This window comes from Schistocerca piceifrons, chromosome 2 (assembly GCF_021461385.2).
Source record: "Schistocerca piceifrons isolate TAMUIC-IGC-003096 chromosome 2, iqSchPice1.1, whole genome shotgun sequence".
Taxonomy (NCBI): Eukaryota; Metazoa; Arthropoda; class Insecta; order Orthoptera; family Acrididae; genus Schistocerca; species Schistocerca piceifrons.
Window position 1 is genome coordinate 811,295,119 of NC_060139.1, and position 22,837 is coordinate 811,317,955.

The 22,837-nt window shown below is 43.2% G+C and overlaps 1 protein-coding gene across 1 annotated transcript in view; it reads right to left on the reverse strand.

Annotated features, from left to right (window-relative positions):
• Positions 1-22,837, reverse strand: part of LOC124775887 — a 142,935-nt gene that overhangs the window by 119,867 nt on the left and 231 nt on the right. The gene's annotated exons all lie outside the window — the stretch shown is intronic.

A 22,837-nucleotide genomic window follows, 5' to 3' on the forward strand; every position in this document is an offset into this window, starting at 1 on the left:
ACTCTCGTCTCTTCCTCACAGTTTTACTTTCACCAGTACCTCGTCTACTACTTCCCAAACCTCACATCAGGTCCCGAGTTCGAGTCTCGGTCCCGCACACGGTTTTAATCTGCCATGAAAGTTTCAAAATTTTGTATATTTGAAAAAAATGAAAAACAATAAGCACATGACGATTACATCCTTAGGTCAAATATCGTTTACACCGAAGTACAGTGCTCCCAAAATGCCGTGGCCGCTAGATACGCAGCCGGCTGGGGAAGTGTGTGGAGAGCGGCAGTGGTGGGGGTTCGTTCAGAGCACTGTGTGGGAAAGTGCCGCTCTAAACTGAAGGCTATGCTCACATTTTTTGTAAATATTACATGGGGCACCTCCACGCCCACACTTACATGGTGACCATTCAAAAAGATCTACAGTCACCTCTTCTTTCATTGGTACCTAAAAAGAATTCCTCCGAAAATGCAGCGATTTATTTTCGCCTGTCTTGTTAACCATTTGTAACTTTCAGAGAAGCGTGATGAGCGGCGGATTTTGAGAAAGCCTACACCTCTCTCTATTGGCCACGTCAAAATTTGCTTCTTTTTCCAAAACAAAGACGGACTGATGACCTCAGATGTTAAGTCCCATAATGCTCAGAACCATTTGAACCATTTTAGCCAAAACACAGCAGAATTTACACTGTCTCACCTCACTAACATGATGTGCAGTCACAGTTACGAGAAAATTCTTAAACAGTGGTTCGTTAAATTTTCTAAGTATGAAACTGAGGAAAAGTAAAATCAGTAGCTCATGAAAAAGCAAATGCTCAGTACAAAAGACAGTGTAATGTCTTCACAAATGTTGCTCCAAAACCCACAGCATGTCCCTTAAAAATTACATTCTTTCACCGAAACATTCTGTACGCTCCTCTTTGCCTGTTACCATTTACCAAAATCCTATTCCTGTATCTGAAATCGTTTGTTAAATATGATGAATGTTATGGATGTTTCACCGTGGCTTCATCGCTGGCGCAGGGCGATCGCAAATGCGTGTGCTACATAAGATTAATTTTCTCGGGATTGGTGACGGGTAGATATATTTACCCAAGTAAAAAAATTCAATATATTAGCTACATTTCACACGCAGCAGCATATTATGTAATATGCACCAAACCCAAAATCATAGCGACGTCTACTTATCGTTCCACAAATATTCAAATGTGTGTCAAATCTTATGGGTCTTAACTGCTAAGGTCATCAGTCCCTAATCTTACACAGTACGTAACCTAAAGTATCCTAAGGACAAACACACACATCCATGCCCGAGGGAGGACTCGAACCTCCGTGGGGTCTTCGTTCCACACTCTTCCGAATTTCTCGCAGTGTCTAATCTTCACGTATATACCACTATAACTATGACGAAATAACAAGTACATAATCGTGAACCTGACATATAATGCTAAAAGGAAAGCAAAAATGAATTTTTTACCGAATAGTTTATGAAAAATCGTTTAAAAAAGTTTGCAGGGTATGCGCCTCGATTCTGTCATCGCTGACCGACCGAAGGGTGGAAAACATTTATCGGCGACCCCTTCCGAAGAAACGAATGAACTCGCCCAGCGCTTTGGACTAAAACTGGTCACTGTACAGCAGCCACCGTATCCTGCGCGAGCTATACTGTAATGCTCTGTACGGAATTTTGTTCAAAATTACGTGTATGGAAATGTATACGCAATGATGTACCACAAATTAATGATTATTATTCCGCGTCATTTGGTTCATTTTTAAAGATGTTTCCTCTTCATTCCTACAGCTACCCCTATCCCAACGACTAAGGACAAATGGAAGGAAGTGCACAGATTTACGTCAGCAGTAAAGAGAGTTAACGAAAATATTGACACAGTTACGGCGTAGTGGAGATGAGGTCATCGGAGGGATAAAGCGACGTAAGCCTCCCGTAAGAGAAATGGGAGCACGCGTGTCCGCGCCTCGGGCGGCCAGCGCCCTGAGTGAGCGCTCGTCCGCTGCTGTTTGCGTCGGATTACCCTCACTCACCTACGGGGCTGCTTCGTCCGGCGGCAGTGCAAATAAAGCATCCGTGCAAACAGAATAGCCTGCAACGCAAGCCGTGGCAGCCCGGTCACAGTAGAGAGAGCAGGGGTTTCCTTTCGCTGCCGGGTCACTTGCAACGACGCCCACTCCCATCGAATGCGTAATAAAACAGTCCCCAGGGTAGCTTCCTGCGAAGGCTTGCTTTTGCGGACATTCCTGTACAGTCTGTAGTCCTGGCATGAGGCCATATATTTTCGTGCTTTTGCAGAAGACTAGCACAGCATCGGCTGTGCAGTGTCACAACGTCTTAACCACGAGGGGCAATCAATAGATAAAGAATTTTTTTCTGACAGCAGGTTGCATTATTCAGGATTCCTGTACACCATATTGTTCCCACACTCTCTTGGGTACAACATAATTCCGTTCAATGCGCCGACCGCTGTGGTTGAGAGGTTCTAGGCGCTTCAGTCTGGAACCGCACGCCTCCTACGGTCGCAGGTTCGAATCATGCCTCGGGCATGGCTGTTTGTGGTGTCCTTAGGTTAGCTAGATTTAAGTAGTTTTAAGTCTAGGGGAGAGATAACCTCAGATATTAAGTCCCATAGTGCTTAGAGACATTTGAACCATGTGAATCGTTCAATGCGACGCCCTTACTGTACCATTCTGTGAGGGCCCATATGCCCGCTTGGTACAACTGCTTGCTGCATCAATGCATCCACATACTGCTTCTCTCTCCTTCATTGGACTAAACTCATGGAAGTAGGAACCTGCGAGATATATGCTGCAGCATGGATGAGGAATAACATTCCAATAAAGTTTTGGGTGCATCTCTCTGGTGCATACAGACCTTGCGTTGTCATGGAGAAGCAAAAATGTAGCGACGAACACGCTGAAGTCGCTTTTTCATTGTACAGAGGGTAGCACAGTACACTTCAAATGCTTCAAATGGCTCTGTGCACTGTGGGATTTAAAAAAAATGGCTCTGAGCACTATGGGATTTAACATCTGAGGTCATCAGTCCCCTAGAACTTAGAACTACTTAAACCTAACTACCCTAAGGCCATCACACACATCAATGACCGAGGCAGGATTCGAACCTGCAACCGTAGCGGTCGCGCGGTTCCATACTGTAGAGCCCAGAACCGCTCGGCCACCACGTCCGGCCACAGTACACGTCAGAATTAATCGAAGCACAACGAGGAATAACATCAAACCGAATAACCCCTTCAGAGCCTCAGAAGACAGTCGCCGTGACTTTACCATCTGAGGACGCGGCTTCGAACTTTTTCTTCGGAGGAGGCAAGGAACCAACCGCGCACACCCTTTCAGTTCCCACCTGTTGTACGAGTGTGTCAGCACTACCAACAGAGATGACCAGTTGAGCAGCCAGGCGTTTGATTGTGACCCGTCGATCACCTCGAGTGAGTGCGTCCGCTCGTTCCAACAGTGTAGGAGTCAGAGCTGTGTACGGCCGACGGGCACGCACGACTAGTCCAACGACTCAACGTGCTTTTGTTCACTGTCAGGCATCCGTAGACTTCTGCAAGCGCCTACGAATATCTGCTATGCTCCGTGTAGCGCCACCACCTATCGGCCTTCATGAAACTGTAGGAGCTGAAACGGGAAAGTTTCACGACATCCTTCCACGATATCTCACAACAAATTCCGCATTTTTTCAACCGAAATCAGCAGAGGAAAAAATGTGTTGCATTACTTACTGAACACCCCTCGTATTAATGGGAACAACGACAGTGCTACTTGTAGGTCGACTTTGTGACGTTACGCATTCCTAGCAGGAAAAGTATCCCCGATCGTGCAGCAGCAGTAGGGGACTAGTTTCATTTGCTTAGTATTGGTTGGGAAAACGACTTATACGTTCCCCGAATGAATTTTTCACTTTGCAGCGGGGTATGCGCTATTTCCTGAGATCCTGGCGGATTGAAACCGTCCCGGACCAAGACTCGAACGGGGAAACTTGCCTTTTGTGGGCAAAGTTTAAAAGGCAGAAGTTGGGTACTGTCGGAAGTAAAGCTATGAAGGCAGTTCATGAGTCGCGCTTGGATAGCGCAGACACCTTCCATCTAAAAATCTCCTGAGGACACGAAAATACACATCCAGAGACAGGTCCCGAATAAACACTGTCTTCTACCTAATGTTAGGCCAGTGAAGTGATTAGTAAAGCTATATGGCTGTGATTTAAAAAGAAAGCAAAATACTGAATGATAGGTACAGCTTATTTTGCGCAGTGGAAGAACAGTGAGCAAAAATGAATATTTCAATATGTTCTGTGATCACACCCATTTTCAAGTTCATAACCCGATTTCTAGAACTTGTAAATGTCCCACCTCGTAAACAAGTTAGTGTAATGAGCATGCCTGTGTCAGACCGTGAACGTCGCCTTTTGCTTCTAGACATTTCAAAGCTAAATATCAGTAGTACTCACGCTGTACGTCACATCATACACCGCCAGTTCCCTCTGCATCTAGGGATGATGACTTATCTTCTAACAGGAACAGCACGGAAAAAATGGCAGTAGCTCACCGCTCATGGCATTTCCGCGAAACGCACCCAACGTCCTCAATTATTTGCCGGATGCGTTCCAATCTCTGTCTTCCCCTAATGTTTTTAGCCCTTTAGTACCGAGCAGGTTATTCGCTTGTGTCTTAACGCACTCCCCGTCCTTTCTTCTTGTCACTGTTCTCCGTATGTTCTTTTTTCGCCGATTCTGTGTAGAGCCTCCTCTTTTCTTACTTTACCAATACAGCTAATTTTTAACATTCTTCTGTAGCACCACTTCTAAAAAACTTCGATTCCCCTCTGATCCGGGTTTCTCACTGTCCACGATTCAATACCATGCAACCCTGTGCTCCAAACGTACATTCTCAGAAATTTCATTCTCAAACGATGGCCTACGTTTAATAGCAGTAGATTCCTCTTCGCCAGTAATATCCTATTCACCTCTGCCAGTCTGGTTTTTATGTCCTCCTTGCTTCGTCCGTCATGGGTTATTTTACTTCCAACGTAGCAGAATTCTTTAACTTCGTCTGTTTGTGACAGCCTATTTTGATAATATGTTTCTCACCATTCTCATTTTTGCTCCTTCTCGTTACTTCGGTCTTTATCCAGTTTACTCTCAATTCATTTCCTGAAATCAACAAACTGTTCATTCCATTCAACACGTTCTGTAATTCTTCTTCACTTTCACTCAGGATAACTATGTCATCAGCGAATATTATCAATGATATCCTTTCACCCTGAATTTTAATTCCATTCCTGGATCTTTCTTTTACTTCCGTTGTTGTTTCTTCGATATATAAACAACAGGGGAGAAATAATATATATATATATATGTCTTAGACCCTTTTCCATTCAAGCATTTCGCTTTTTATCTTCCGATTTTATTTTCCCCTCTTGGTTCTTCTATATACTGTACAATACCCGTCTTTCCCTATAGGTTACCTCTATTTTTGTCAGAATTTCTAGAGTCTTGCACCATTTCAAACTGAGCGCTTTTAGTAGTTAAATTAATCCTATAAGCGAATCTTGATTTATTTTTCAGTCTCCCTTTCACTGTCAAGCTGAAAGTCAAAACTGCCTTTCTGGTGCCTTTACCTTTCTTGCAACCAAACCGATCGCCATCTAACAGATCCTCAATTTTCTATTCGATTTTTGTAGGTTTTGTTATTGTGGGCAGTTAGGTTGCGTTAGATAGTAAGCTGACTGTCAGATGGTTTTCGGATCTATCTCCTCTTGCTATTTTCCGAATTTTGTGGATCATAATTTTCCCATTGTTCATCGCCAGTCTCGTTGATTCTACACAGCAACCTGAAAAGTCGTTTGGTTGCCATTTCTTCCAATGACGGAAAGTTATCAATCCCTTTCGCTTTGTATAACCTCGGGTCTTCTCAAGCTCATTTAAATTCTGATCCCATATGTCTTCCTTATCGACTCCAGTTTCTGCTCCTACCAAGTCATCAGACAAGTTCTCCACTTCACAGAGGCCTTCAATGTAACACAGATGTATTGTGTTTAACAGTGGAATTAACACTTCACTGTTAATGCTGCCACCTTTGCTTTTAATTTCACCGAAGATTGTTTTGCATTTTATATGTGATGAGTCGGTCCTTCCAACGATTATTTCTTTTTCGATTCCTTCACATTCACACTGCAGCCATTTCGCCTTGGCTGCCCTGCACTTCAAATTTATTTAATTCCTAAAAGATTTATATTGCCGTATCTGTCTTTCGGCAAACAGTTTTGTACTTCCTTCTTTTGTCGAGAAACTCAAGTATTTCTTCTGTCACTCTAGTTTCTTTCGAATTTATCTTTCTTGTTTCTATATTTGACTCTCCAACATCTTGAAAAGCATCGAAGCTGCTGAGTTTAGGAGGTAGGGAAAGCTCCGGACCTCAAGTATGGAAGACTGCGGCTGAGCCGTCATCTGCCTACTGTGCCGCCCACTTCCTGGAGAGACACTGGAGATTAGACTGATCAGCTAAACGTTATACTGCTATGGACATCCGCAAAACGCTTCTCCGGTGAAAGGGGGAGACTTAAATAGCAAAAGCAGTTTTTGGGGCATTCTTAATCGGAACTTTGTAGGGGAGATACAGATCTTAGAAAATACCTTAAAGACACCTGCAGAATCTAAAAATAATGGTCACACAATTTGTGTTCCCGGGCTAGAAAACAGTGCGCCACGGGCATTTAAAGATAAGATACAGGTAATGATTGGAACACCATACGTAAAAATTTTTAGACCCAAGTTTCTGGAAGTGGGGCATTACTACACCTGATTGGCATGCTGCACTTTTTCTGCTTTGGTAGGAGTACAGCAGCGTCAGATTAATTAATCGGCAGAACGATGAAGATACGTTTTCTGATTGTTGGTTGTTAACTGAAGCGCGAAAAAACTATCGCAGAACGGATATGCTCTGTGCACTTTCGACATACCGGGTTCTGCTTTGACTTGATCCATTTTAGATTGTGATCTGTTGACATCCTTCAGTCAGGACGCTGCAGGCGAAGTTCACCGGCAGACTTGTGGTTCAGATCCTTTCAGAGGATGTTGCAGCAGCGGCGTTCAAACGGCACCACCCACAGCCAACACGTTCATACTTCAATGATGGTGGAATTGAAGTGCAGCACCAGCAATAGAAGTCGTGACGGATCTGGTGACCTTCAGTTGGTCACTTTGAATTTGTTGGGAAGCTGAATACACCATCACCTATTCCCTATCCTAAACTTTACCAACCACAGTTCATTCCAGTTTTGTTTCTTCACTTAACTGTTAGTGTTCGTCACATCAAAAGTGAGCTTTATTGTTTAAAAATCAATTATTGTTAACTCAGGGATTTACTTTACCTTTTAATTTCATTTCATCGTTAGTCAACCCTAAATTAGTGAAAACTGATGATTATTCCCACCAATTGAGCGATTGCTGGGCAATAAATTAGCGTTTATTAACTCCGTACCGAGCGAGGTGACGCAGTGGTTAGCACACTAGACTCGCATTCGGGAGGACGACGTTTCAAACCCCCGTCCGGCCATCCTGATTTAGGTTTTCCGTGATTTCCCTACATTGCTTCAGGCAGATGCCGTGCTGGTTCCTTTGAAAGGACACAACCGACTTCCTTCCCGATACTTCCCTAATCCGATGGAGCCGATAACCTCGCTGTTTGATCCCCTCTCCAATAGCAACCAACCAACCTATTAATTCCGTAGTGCACAGTTTAAGTATCAGTGTTCCATTCGGCAGTAATCTAGGTAGCTAGCTAAAATAAATAATCTGTCTTTAACAGAGTGGAGGTTTCGCAATCTGTGACTGACCATCTTACAGATGTCCACTCCTCTTCAACTGAACTGCCTTCTGTGGTATTCCTCATCGTAGTACCCACATCCTTAGCTAACTTCAAGAACATGTTTGTATTCTTCAGTACTTTAGTATTCCATTTCCTTCCACACTGATTCTTCCGTACAATTCTATTAAACCTCAGTTTATTCTTCTTCGTTATTAAATTATGATCTGACTACCTGCTCCTGGGTACGCGTTACAATCCAGTATCTGATTTCCGTCTCCCTGTGTAATTCATCTGGGATATTCCCATGTCTCCAGGTCTTTTCCAAGTATACTTCCTCTTCTTGTAACTGTTAAACACAGTAATCGTCATAACAACCTAAAATTTATTGGAGTACTGAATTAGTTTTTCTCCTTTCTCGTTCTTACTACCAAGCTCATAGTATCCAGTATTCATTTCTTCTACTCCCCCTACAACTGCATTCAAATCCCGCATGGTTATTCTCATCACCCTTTACACACTGAATTGCCCGTTCAGTAACGCGATAGACTTTTCCTATATCTTCATCTTTTATTTGCGACGTCGGCATGTACACTTTAAGTATCGTTGCGGGTGATTTTTTGCTGTCGAATCTGGTGAGAACATCTCTATCGCTGAACTTTTCACTTGCCCTACTTTCCTATTCATATCTAATCCTATTGTCGAATGCTCATTTTCTGCTGCTGTTGATACTAGCCTATGTTCGTCTGAATAGAAATTCTTCTCGTCTTTCCATTTCACTTCACTGCCCCCCACTATATCTAGATTGAGACTTTGCAGATCCTTTTTGAGATTTTGTAGCTTTCCTACTACGTTCAAACTTCCGATAGTCCATGTTCTGAACTGTACAATGTTAACTCTCCGTTGGTCATTTCATCTTTTTCTGATGGTCACTCATTTTTCAATTACGGATCATATATCTTTTGGATACACGCTATGTGTCTTTAATGCATTGGTTTCCATTGCCTTCTGCCTTTCCATTGCCACTGACCATTCCTGATTCTTCCATCTTTTTGGGGACAGTCCGAGTTTCAGCTCCGTACAGCCATCACGCGATTTTTGAGTGCGTCATCTGTGAAGTTGTGCTTTTGTTGTGTGTTACGAAAATGGAACAGCGGGATACACAGCAACGTTATGCCATCAAGTTTTGTATTGAATTTGAGAATTTTCGAGTGTGACTTAAAAGTCGAAACAGGCCTATGAGGAACATATGCACAAGTTTTTCGCCTGAACAAATCATTTTTGGAAGGCCTAGAACTCGTTGAAGAGGAACCTCGCTCAAGGAAACCTTCGGCTTCAGAAACCGACGAAAACGTCGACGTTCTTGCGAGTTAGTTTCTCCAAGACAATCTGTCAACTCATTGTTTCAAAAAGATGTCCTTGAAAGGCTCCGGAAAAGGGTGATTCCAGACACTGCAGACAAGTGGATGTTGCATCATGACAAGGCCCCACGGCACAAAACCACTTTCATCACGAAATTTTGACCTCAAAAGGCATTCCTGTTGTTCCACAGCCCCCTCTACTTACCTCATCTGAATCATTCTGTCTTTTTTCTTTTCCTATAATTGAAAAATATCTTAAAAGGACGTTATTTTGGTACGCTGTAGAACATTGACTGCTTCAAGCAGTCTGTGCTTGGCATATTTCCTGGGAGTCCAGTAGCAGTTTCCGATGCACCACTGCAGGTTTACTGTAACCTTTGGACCTTCGCATTGACAATGAAACACAGAAATTGCATCGGGATTGGATACAACAGGCACCATTCCGACTTCTGTCTAGGGGAGTAACGCTTCAAGCCGGTCGTGTTTGGCATCTTTCCTGGGAGTCCAGTAGGAGTGTCCGATGCACCACTGCAGTTTTACTGTAACCTTTGGACCTTCACATTGACGATGAAACACTGAAATTGCGTCGGGATTAATTACAATGTGCACCATGGATACGTCTGTGCAGGAGAATAACGCTTAAAGCCGTGTGTGCTTAGCACCTTTCCTGGGAGTCGAGTAGTAGTGTCCGATGCACCATTGCAGGTTTACTGTAACCTTTGGACCTTCACATTGACGTTGAAACACAGAATGTGACCGACATGTTAAAGATCCTACCGTTTGAAGCCTTTCAGTGCTTCTACCGAGACTGGGAACAACGACACCGCTAATCTATAGCTGCAGGAGGAAACTACTTTGAAGGGACAATATTGTTGCTTGAAAAACATAAAACCTTTGGTAGATAAAAAAATCTCATTACTTTAGTCTCGCACGTCGTGTATATTGATTCAAATAGTGGCTCACTGTCTCTGGTATTGCTGCACAACTCAGACAGCCAGTAAAGTTGCGTTCTGCAGTTTGATGTAAATATGCTAGCAATATCGTCTGAATAATACGATCTTTAAAGACGAATTTAACGGTGGCTCGGGATTATGAACAAACCTCGCAAGCTTTGGGTCAAGTGATCAGTATTTCATTTAGAACATAGCCGTCGCTACAATAAAGCATACAGGCTTCTATGAGTGAAATACTTGGTATAATGGATCACTAGAAAAGAAGGAATTGAACAACAATAATTCCAAATTTTTGGCCGTATTATGAATTCAACACTCCTATTATTCAGATGGATAAATGGACACCCGATTAGATTAATACTTCTTCCAAAAATCATGAATAACACATTTCGAAATGAAGTGGAACGTGTCAGTTTGACACAAATTTTATTTAAATGATATAACTTTCTTTTTTTGGCATGTGTCTCGAAAACTGGCCACCTTATCGAGCAATGAACCTACATAGATAAATGCACATTAAAGATATGGATATGCTGCAGGTAAAGTTTCGTCAAGCTGCTCGATGTGAACCACATCATCTGAGAACAAGCGAAACATGCAATTGCGCTGTATCTCATTGGGTTAGAGCTGCAGCTCACCAAAGTATTACACTTGATACATTCCCTCTAAGTAAAAGTTTGATACTTTCAGTGATCGATTGTTGGTACTTAGATTAGGCAGAGAAAGGAACAATTATCAAAGCCGCCATTGTACGAAGGAACATTCAAGATCTTTGCCCGCAATAGACACAGTTTATGGTCCATCTCCGAGTCCGGTAAACGTTTCAATCTTCCAGGACGTTTCGGTCCATACGTTACCGGCGGACTACAACTGCTCAGATGAAATGATAATTAAATCAAGATCCTAATCTACCGACAAGAGTTGATATACGTCAACGGGGACAGTTGAAAATGTGTGCCCCGACCGGTATTGGAACCCGGAATCTCCTGCTTACATGGCAGACGCTCTATCCATCTGAGCCACCGAGTGCACAGAGGATAGTGCGACTGCAGGGATTTATCCCTTGGACGCTCCCCGTGAGACACACATTCCCAATTTAAAGTCCACACACTACATTCGTAATGCCCCCCTGGCGATTACACTCATTACCCACGGCAGACAATCTTACGAGTCCCGTATGAGTTCAGGCAATGCGTGTGCATCCGCACAGAAGAAGGTCAGTGTCCGAAAGAACAGATACCATCTTCATATAGTTAAGGCTAACCGGCCATTGACCTTCTTCTGTGCGGATGCACACGCATTGCCTGAACTCATATGGGACTCGGTAAGATTGTCTCCCGCGAGTAATGAGTGTAATGGGCAGGGGCACAACGAATGTAGTGTGTGGACATTAAGCTGGGAACGTGGGTCTCACGGTGAGCGTGCAAGGCATAAATCCCTGCAGTCGCACTATCCTCTGCGCACTCGGTGGCTCAGATTGCCTTCTGCCTTTCCATTGCCACTGACCATTCCTGATTCTTCCGTCTTTTTGGGGAAATTTCCCTCCGCAAGAGCAAGAGAAAGATACGAGGTGTGTGACAAAATTAATGAAACTGACAACACGGCTAGCTGCCGACAGGCGTTGATATACATCAACGAGGACAGTTGAAAATGTGTGCCCCCACAGCCTTAACAGCCCCCACGGCACCATGTAATCTAGCATACTGGCACGTCCTGGACGCTGGCTGCAGCGCACGAACTGTTATCACATCTTGTGGGAGATCGGCCAGAAAGGCCGTCTTTGATTTTCTCCACGCTTCTAGAATCTGAAGAATTTGTGCTAGGCATACGCTTCCCAAAGCAGTACAACACAATTATCAAAATAACTCGATAAAATTGCCTATAAAAATTAGAAGACAACGCTGCAATCTGTACAAATGAAAATAAATGTGCTATCTGATGAAAAGTATCTGGACACATCTATATGGGATGTATCCATCCTTCGCCTTTGTCATGACTGGAGAGACTTTCAGTGAGGTCTCTGAAAGTCTGTGGAAGAATGACTGAGGCGAAATCGAAGAACGTAGTAATTTTGGCCGCTGGGGTCTGGAGGGAAGTTGACGTTCTACCTCATCCCAAAAGTGTTTGGTTTGGTTCAGTTCGGGACTCTGGGCAGACCAGTCCATTTCAGGAATGTTATTGTCCACAAATCATTGCCTTACAGATGTTACTTTATTACGGGTTCCATTGTCTTACTGATACAAGCGTCGTCCCAGAAATTTTCTTCTACTGTATGCAGTTCAGAGTGCTGTAAAGTATGTTCGTATCCTTCCATATTTTGCGCTGTCTTGAGCACAATAATGCTATCAAACACTAGCCACGAAAAAAGACATACAATAACCCCACCTCCTCTGTACTCCACTGTTGGCACTCAGCATGACAGCAGGTAAAGATCTCCAGGCACTTGCCAAACCCTAACCTTTCCACCGTATTGTCATACATGCTGTACGCATGATTCATCGTTCCAAATCGCTTGTTTCCTGTCATCCATTATCCAGTAGCATCAGAAATTTTGTTGGAATTAGTAAACATAATGCAATTTTCGGGAAAGGCATCATCCCCAACTGTTCTACCGAGACATTCAAAATCTGAGTGCTTCAAATGACCAATCCAGGACATATCTGCTGAAAGATTACTTGTCGTGACGTCTATTAAGAGGTTATACAGAGCAGATCTACAATAATTCATGCATATATTTGACAATAATCTAGTACATATTTAGTTAGTGGCTATAATTCTGTATGAAGTCGGGAAAAGCGGGCTGCCATTGCGCTCTCTTGCAGTAGGCTGCCTAAACTATTAAGGCAGAATTATTTGATATAGTACTGAATTCTGGACATCAAAAAGAACTTTATTTATTTATTAACTTATTTCTTAAGTAAATACCTGCTACCTGTTGCCATATAGCAGATCCTTGAGAATTTCACCAAAAGATAAAAATTTTAAAAAATACATAAAAGCACAGATGCACACACACAGTTTTGTTTAAATTTCTTGCTAACCTACATAATGATGATAAGACAGTAATAGGCTGTGGACGTATTTTAAGTTAAAATTAAAATTTTATTTAATGGAAGAAATAAGATACCAATACATTTGACTTAGATATGATGTGACAACTCTTCCCTTTATGACTTCTATGTGTCCTTTATACGCCTGTTACATATGTTTTGTGGACTGCAATAATTTTTTTAATAATGTACTAGGGGACTGATGACCACAGCTGAAGTCCCATAGTGCTCAGAGCCATTTGAACCATTTTTTTGTATCGTTTACTATGTACTTATTATCTATCAGATGTGGAGCCCATTTCATGCTAACGTATAGTCTCACTTCTTTCTATGCTTCATGTAGAGCTCTTCATATCTCTCTGCGATGTTGCTTATAGAATTCCAGTCTTCCTGTCTGCATGTCAACTGTCCTATGTCGTGGTTCCCTAACCTCGGTTTTATTTGTACTTTGGCATCACGCATGAGCACTGTGTGTTCAGGTGTGCTATTCTCACAACAGGCACAGGTCTGTTTGTTTTAGGCCAAATCTGTGGAGATGCACAGGATACGGGCCGTGGGCTGTGAGAAAGCGCACCATGCCGCGTTTTGGTTTTACGAACTTAACATTTTTACGAACTTAACATTCACTCACTCTCGTATACTGGAGGAGAAAGAGTGGGCCCATCTTCCCATATCAGTTGTGTCCCACTTTGTCTGCCATGTATCAGTTCTCCACTTGTTTAATGCCTGTTTGTCGTTACGTTTTGTCCAGTTATTTCTTTTATTTTGATGCGTCTTCCCCCCCTCAGCAAATAGGCCACTAATCTCTGGCCAATTGTAAAATCTATAGGGAAAACTCTCCAGTATCACACACAGTGCTTCACTCAAGGTAGTGCCGGTAGCCCCCCCCCCCCCCCCCCCCCCCAGAGATTCTAAGAAAAACATTCCTCTGGTCGTGTCTCACAATGGTTTTGTGCGTTCATAAGCATAATCGATGTGCTCAAGTACTAGCCACGAAACAAGTTACTGACTCAAAGAGTGCTGTGTAATATGTCATATGTCCTAATTGTCTGCAGGGATAGTCTGTATCGTACAGTGTTCAGTCTTGCAAGTTTATGCATGAGTTTCGTCGCATTGCTAACTGTTAATCTGACATGTTCGTTAAAGTGTTAATGTTCGTCAATATAAATGCTGAGGTATCTTGTCATAGCTTCCTTGTTTATAAATATGTTGTTTAACATTACAACTAGATTTTTTTCAGTGTACCTATTAAAAGTAAGTATACCGTTTTGTTAGTGGTTGAGCCGTGTTGCGGCTCGCGTTGGTGCCGTTGGTAGGCTGGCATCATGTAATAGGGATAGTGGCGCCTCGTTTTCTTCTTATGTTTACTGGTGCCAATATGTTTGCTAGCGTTGTTTCTCTACTAGCGGCAGCCGCAGCGGTTATGGATATCTAGTACCGTGGTACTATCTTTGAAGGGACGTCAATTGTTTTCCGGGTCAGAGTGTGAGGAGGTTAGTTGGGACGGAGCAGCAGCGAGGTCCGGCAGCGCGATGACATGCTGGGACCACTGGCGGCGCACAGGTACTGCCGGATTGAGTGGCTGTAGTTGCGAGGGCCGCAACCTCGTTGTCCACTGGACGCAGGACGTTTGAGTTGAGCGACCATTAACACACTACTGAAACCTCCAATATTTTGAGATCACACCATTTGTTCACGTGTTGCTGCTGCTTGTAGCGTTGCTGAGGCAAAGAGCTATTAGTGGAGTGTTTCGGGTTGGTGAAATTAATTAGCCATCCTACACTTCTTATTGTTAATCATTGAATTCTTTGTGTTTATTGATGAAGTTCAACCAGCGGTATTTTTCTGCCTAGTGGCCGCTAACGCCCCAGTTACCTGCCCTGGAGGTTAGCGTATTTTCGCGGCAGTGCACCTTTCCTCGCCTTCCGCTGCTGTCCGGTAAGGCGTGTAGTTCGACAGCCTCCTTGGTTGCGGTTCGGATATTTTGTTCTTTTGGTCGTAGTGGTTCCTTCTGCTTCCGGATGTTCTAAACACCAGATTCTGAAGAAGCAGTGCTGTCCGCCGGTTTCCCCTTGCCTGCGTTATTCCATCGTTGTATTGGTTATCAGACGTTAGGTAGATTTTGCAAGAGTGTTGGTCTGCGTTTAAACTGTCCGGTTAAGTGAATACAACTCTTGGCTGCCTGTCTCATCGTTTACGAAGTTGAGTGACTTTCCCAGGTCGATCCTTAGAGGCCCACTTCTCTCTTTATTTGGTCAAATTGTGATGATAGTTTTTTTTTAATATTTTAATTTTGAATTATTGCTGTTGGGGCCTTCAGTTGACAAATAATTTGAATTTCTTGTTAATAAGGCCTTCAAACATGAGTGTAACTTGTCTTAAGAAATTTTTAGTCAGACAATAACACTAAAATGTTCATGATTGTTCTTTAAATATCTCTCGAAGAAGTTTAATTGCTTCTTAAGAATTTGCTATCCAGGCCTTCAGCCGTCGAATTGTTTTTGAGTTATTACTATTGGGGCCTTCAGCCGACAAATAATTTGAATTTCTGATCAATAAGGCCTTCAGCCGCGAGTGCAACTTACCTAAGAATTTTTTATTAGACATTGTGTCTTAACAGTCAGATTTTATAATTGTTCCTTATTGTCAACCTTATTTTCAATTGATTCCAACTAAAGTGTACATGACTTAAAAAAAACTGAGCAACCAACGGTAACGAGTACGGCCGCGTCCATACCGAAGCTTGCCTTTCCCTGAGTCCCATGTCTCAGTGGTTATTGTGAGTTCGTTGTTCGTGCGCCATTCACCGATGAACGCGAGGAACCACGTGGCTTTACTCTCTAATGGGAACCTACGGTTTGCAGATGATATGATTATCAGCATATGCAACCACAGAGTTAGGCACGTCGTTGTCTTCTAGTGCATTCAACAGCGGTTCTATGGCAACGTCCCAGAAAATTTATTCGCATATGGATCTCTGCGGACAACTCCTGGTTACCCTCTTTACAATCTTTTGCTACCAGTCTTCCAGTCCACTATACTGTTTTTAGATTAAGCTCTAAGACTGTTGCATAGCGCCAGCAGAAACTCATCTCTCTAACTCTTTCAAACAACAGCGTCCACCAAAGGTCGTCGGAAACACCAACTGTATCAATTAGGGTTAGGTTAGTGTTGTTTAACGTCCCGTCGACAACGAGGTCATTAGAGACGGAGCGCTAGCCTGGGTTAGGGAAGGATGGGGAAGGAAATCGGCCGTGCCCTTTGAAAGGAACCATCCCAGCATTTGCCTGAAACGATTTAGGGAAATCACGGAAAACCTAAATCAGGATGGCTGGAGACGGGATTGAACCGTCGTCCTCCCGAATTATATCAATTAAGATTACAACTATGTATTTCTCATGTATTGTCTGTGTCATTTCTATGCTCCTGTTTACTATATCGTCGATATATGTGTGTGGCCGATAACCAGACTGATACAGGATGAGGCCGAAGAGCTGCTGATGCGATTGAAGTATATCGTACAGGAGTCTCTCCAATACCTTTGCCAGAATGTTATGAGGCATATTGGTCTGCGCGTCTTAGGTCAGTCTGGTCTTCGTCTTCTGATTTCTTGTTTATAACTTCATTTGCCGTATTCCATACATTCGGTATTCGTCCTTCTACTAGAAGGTATAGTACGATATGTTGTGCATTTTGTTCAATGGGCTCGCGATGGATGCCTTCCGGGCTCGGAGCCTTTTTGTTCTTTATTTTTTGTACTGCCAATGCAACTTCCTCGCGAGCAAAGGAAGATTCAAAATGGTTCAAATGGCTCTGAGCACTATGGGACTTAACATCTCAGATCATCAGTCCCCTAGAACTTGGAACTACTTAAACCTAACTAACCTAAGGACATCACACACATCCATGCCCGAGGCAGGATTCGAACCTGCGACCGTAGCGGTCGCGCGGAGCAAAGGAAGAGATGATACCTTTGTTTTCGAATTTGTCATCAATTACTCTGCGAAGGTCGGTGTGAAGTTGGTTGTCCTGAGTGTTGTTGTCGTCAGGAAGTTGTCTGTTGAGGGGGTACTGTGCTATGCATCTCCATCCTCTTGTGGTACTGCCATCTGATTTCTTCAGTGTTCATAATACTGTCATAATTTCAACGCCCCTCCTAGATGTTGTTAGTTAGTCTTAAAATATGTGCCCCAGTGGTCTTTCCTAGTCTTACGTAGTTCATTTTTGTATCGTGTTTTACCGTCGCGGTAATATTGAAATCTAATTCCTCTTTTCTGTGCTGTCTTTGATTTTTGGTAACGTGGTGTTTATCACGAGTATCCTTGTTTAGCCTTGTTAATAGTGCTGACCATAGTGTCCTTTGGTTGGGTGCGTCAGGTACTGCAGGTATTGCTATAGCTTGTGCGCTCTGTTGGGCGTGTGTAAGAACGTGAGCTCTGTAATCTGTTTCCTTGAGTGACACATAAAAGAAACTATTCAATTACGAGCCTTACTTTTTGCCAGTTTTCTTTGCATAGAAGCAACGCTCGATGCTGGGATGTGACTCTCTTTATCTGTTTCAGTGTAAATAATTAATGCGTTATGATCACTGAGTATTCTCCTATCGAACACCTGCCAGTTCTCTACCTGTATTAAAATGTGCCGTTTGCCAGAGAAATGTCTACGTTGCTGCCTACCCCACTATTTCCGCGGTATGGTGGCGGTTGGCCTGCTTAGCTTAAAAAGAAAAATGGTTCAAATGGCTCTGAGCACTTGGGACTTAACATCTGAAGTCATCAGTCCCCTAGAACTTAGAAGTACTTAAACCTAACTAACCTAAGGACATCACACACATCCATACCCGAGGCAGGATTCGAACCTGCGACCGTAGTGGTCACGCGGTTCCAGACTGAAGCGCCTATAGCCACTCGGCCACAGCGGCCGACCTAAAAAGAAAAGATTACATTCATTTATAACGTCGACTATTATTTGTCCTCTGCCATCCGTTCTGTCAGACTGCCAGAGGGTTGACCTGGCATTTATGTCTGTTAAGGTAAATAGTCGTGTGTCAATTGAAAATCGTGCAACTTCTTTTATTAATTCAGCTAAGGGATTTATATAAAATGAGTACTGGGCGTAGCTCGACGAGATGATCCATGTTTCGCTGCCTGAAGTTATTTCGACTGTAACCGTATGTTGTGTGCATAGTTGCGTTATTTGTCTCACTGTAAAGTTAGTGTTTACTATAATGATTGCGGCCATAACCTTGTTTGCTCCTGTAATTTGCATGTACTGCCTCGGAAGGCCTGGAATTGTTCCACCTCGTGTGTACGGTTCTTGTAGATACGACATGTCCTCGCAGACCTCGTTCATCAGCCTGCCAAGCTCTATGTCCACCGTAAAAACAAAGCACTTCAGCGTGTTCTGGGTGTGATCGCGTTACACGCATCCATACACCCTTACTAGGTCGTTGTAGACACGGTTATCTTCTTCCAAATGATTCTCGTAAAAGATTACAGCGTTTGCATTTACCTGCTGGTAGGCTTTCAGTCCGCAGAATCATTCTGTCTGTTCAGTGGTGAGGTAGCAAATAGTGCCGCCCAGTGGGTGATACTAGTCTTAGTTCAGTTTGAAAAACTCCGTTCTTTTCCAGTCGACTAAGGTGCAAGTTCCCTTCGACGTCACTGTAGTCTATTTTGTTCCCTGCTTCATGGCTTTGTAACGCTTTCTGCTGAAATGGAGCATGGTATTTATCTCTTTACGTTGTTTCCGGTGATGTGATGTCTCGTCAGCTGAAAATTGTTGTGTTCATATTATTTTTAGTGTTCTCATGGTGTGTGGTCAGTTCTTGTTATTTGATTTTTCTATTTGCGTTTATTTCACACTGATAATTGTTTCTAGAAACTGCACTGTCTTTTCATGCGTATTCCCACCGTAGATGAAGCGTACAGTCTGCATGTATTGTTTACATTTTGATGTATCATGTTCATATTTTCCTGTAATTTCATTACACGGTAACCCGTCCTCCGGTGAGGAAAGAATTAATTTACGTTTACGTTGTTTCGATGTGTCCAGATGTATTGGTGTTTCGTCTGCGTCACGATCATGCTCTGGATGGGTTTAACCGTGTCTCGGAAATATATTGTCGTTTTTATGTTCTTCTGTTATGTGTGGTGTGTTGTGTTTAATGACTGTGTCATTATCCTGGTTCAAACGGCTCTGAGCACTATGGGACTGAACTTCTGAGGTCATCAGTCCCCTAGAACTTAGAACTACTTAAACCTAACTAACCTAAGGACATCACACACATCCATGTCCGAGGCAGGATTCGAACCAGCGACCGTAGTGGTCGCGCGGTTCCAGACTGTAGCGCCTAGAACCGCTCGGCCACCCCGGCCGCCTCATTATCCTGTTCATGATCCTGTTCTTGGTTGGCGTGACCGTGTCTCGGATGTCTATCGTCATTTTTAAGTACTTCTGTTGAGTGTAGTGTGTTGTTTTGAGAGTCTTCTTTCCGGAGGGCTTGCTATTTCAATTCTTCTACTCTAAGAAAGGACACAGTTTGGAGTGTTGCCGACTGGAAAAGTTCGTATTTGATGTGCCTCGCCGCACTGTAGTCCATGGCACGGTAGAAATACGCATCCTCGATGTAATCAGGTAGACTAAAATATTTTTCTTGCACAGTATTGCAACTATTTAGGGGATTCATGTCCGTTGGAGAGTTTGTGATCAGCAGCAGCCCAAGTTGTTGCCTCGAGGCTATAGCACGCCGCCATGTTCTTGTTTTCTAGGTTCTAGGTGCTTCAGTCTGGAACCACGCGGCTGCAACGTCGCAGGTTCGAATCCTGCCTCGGGCAGGGATGTGTGTAATGTCTTTAGGTTAGTTAGGTTTACGTAGTTTTAAGCCTATGGGGCTGATGACCTCAGATGTTAAGTCCCGTAATGCTTAGAGCCATTTGAACCATTTGCGTAATGGTTCAAATAGTATGAACACCCTGTCCCTCTGTTATAACAGTAATCTGACCCATGGTGTCATCGCTGGAATATTATTTACTGTTCTTTTCCCTTTCGGAACTGAAATGAATCGTATTTTGATTTCTTCTTCAATTTACTTTTTGGTGACATGGTCGCTCAGAGTTCTTTCAAATAGTTCTTCTAGAAAGTCTTGATCTGTAAGCGTTGTTGGAACGGTGTTACTGCGGGTAGTGGTCTTAGTTTTCCGGACTCTTCGCATCGAATGTCCTTTAAGTTGGATGTTTCTTCAATAATCTTCCTCTTTTCTGTTTGTAACTCAGTTTATAGAATTACTGTGTTTGCTGTATTCCTTATTACATTAACTTTTCTTTTGTCAAGTCTAGGGTTTATTGCTTAAGTCACTGTTTCCCTTACGGTTGTAGCATCCTGGTTTTTGCTAATTCGATTTGTTCTTTAATCCTGCTTTTCAGCTAGGTGACGAAAGCACCTACCGTGACTGCAGTGAAAGTCAATGGTGTTTACCGCGTTTCAGTGCACAGTTTTTGATTTTCTTCCTCTAGGGATGAGATACCCATTTCCATACGTTGAATTGTGTGTGTTGCGTCAAGTGCATTTTCCGCCGCTAATTCCCTACGCAATCTTTTTTCAGTTCTTATTTCGCCATTTGTCCACGAAGTCTGAATTGACCGAGTACTGATGCCCATAATATGTTCCTAACTGATGCAATAATTGTGCTTGATATCCTTTTCTGCTTTGGTTCTAACTTAAAGGCCTTCAGAATTTAGTCTACAGCTGCTGTCACCTTTGATTCCATATTTATACGTCTGGGTGTTACATCCCCTGCGAGCTTGTTCGTCTGAACGCTCCTTGTTCCCGTGTTGGTGTATAGTCATTAATGTTTCTTACTGATGTTATTGTAATGTTTAATTCCGGCGTCTGGTCTCCTTCATTAGTGTTTGATGCAGCCGACGTCAGCTTGGCACACGATGTGTGATCCAATGTTTCTACATGCATTTTTATAGACACTCTGCAAACCACATTTAAGTGCCCGGCAGAGGGTTCCTCGAAACACCTTCACAGTAATTTTCTATTATTCCAATCTTGATCAGAGCGCGTCAAAAACGAACACTTACATACTTCCGTGCGAGCTCTGATTTCCCTTATCTTATTATTATGATCGTTTCTCCCTATGTAGGTAGGCATCAACACAATATCTTTGCATTAGAGCGTCGACATCTCGAGCTGGTTAGAGAGCCCAACTCATAGTGCTCTGAACGTTCTCAGTATGGGAGAGATCCGGTGATCTTGCTGGCCAAGACCGTTTGGGAAACGCGAAGACAGGCCATGTCCGGGCGGATATTATATTCCTGAAATGTAAGCCGCGAATCTCAGTAATTCGAGAAGAATTGTCCTCAATGATGACTCCGGCTTTGAGCCCCGTTGACCAGCGAAGACGTGTCTGGAGGCGCCCCGAACAGTGGTGGAACCTGACTGTCGCCCGCCTTACTGCCTGACAACTAGGATTGATGGTCTGGGGTGCCATTTTTTTTCACAGTAGGACGCCTTTCATTGTCATCGGTTTCACCCTTATAACGCAGAAATACGTCGACAATCTTACACGCTCTGTTTGTTGACCTTCATGGCAAGACGTTCTGGGCTTACGTTTCAGAAAGATAATGCCCTCCCGTCCGCGGCAAGAGTTTTGTAGTTGCCAAACCCTTCTTTGGGCAGCAAGGTCGCTGGACCTCCCCCCAGTTGAGAACGTTTGAAGCAATACGGACATTGCCCTCCAACCAGCTCGAGATTTTAAAGCTCTGTCACGCCAATTGGATCAAATTTGGCACACTACCCTTCACGAGGACATCGAATAACTCTTTCAATCAGTACCAAGCCGAAAAACTGTTTATATAAGAGCCAGAGTGAACCAACGCCTTGGTGAGTTGCTCAATTTGTGAAGCTCTCTCTCTTGAATAAATCATCACATCTACCAGTCTATGTCCCATTCGAATCATTCCTTCGTGGTGCGTATTTATTATTTATTCATGTATTTATTTATGTCGGATAATACTCAGCATCTTTTTTCGGGTCTGTCGTGGATTCGTAATAAACTCAGTGCCACTATTTCTAAAAACTGCCATAATTGTTATTTTTCACATTGAAATTGTTTTCAAAAACTAAGTACTCTTACATCTCTAGTGTACCTCTACGAGCTAGAAATAAATCGGAGATATATACATTCAATTCCTTTCCTTTGCTGCAGTAAATGTTCCGGCACATGTGCTCTTCGAGAGTACACGCAGTTGAATAAAGTGATAAGCCACTTGAGCAGCTGCGATATTCAGAATTAACGCAACAACCTAGACCAAAAAATTTCTATCATATTTAAAACTAGAACTTTTCTCTTCTCAAAAATGAATCTTATTTAACTCCCACGACGATGTTCCTCCCGCTGCCCTCGGCCTGTGCCAATGCCTTTTCTGCCGGGTCTTTACTCGCCTCGCTGTTCCGTGCTTCGACGCACACTCTGGCAATGTCTTTTCCCCACCCCTGGCCACGATCCGCCCATCCCTTCTGTACTCGGACACACACTACTATGACGCTATCCCGCCGCCTCAGACCGTACCTTTTATCAGTCTTCGCGTCCTCCTTTTTCACGCTACGGTGATGCTTTCCCACTGCCCGGACCCTCCCTTT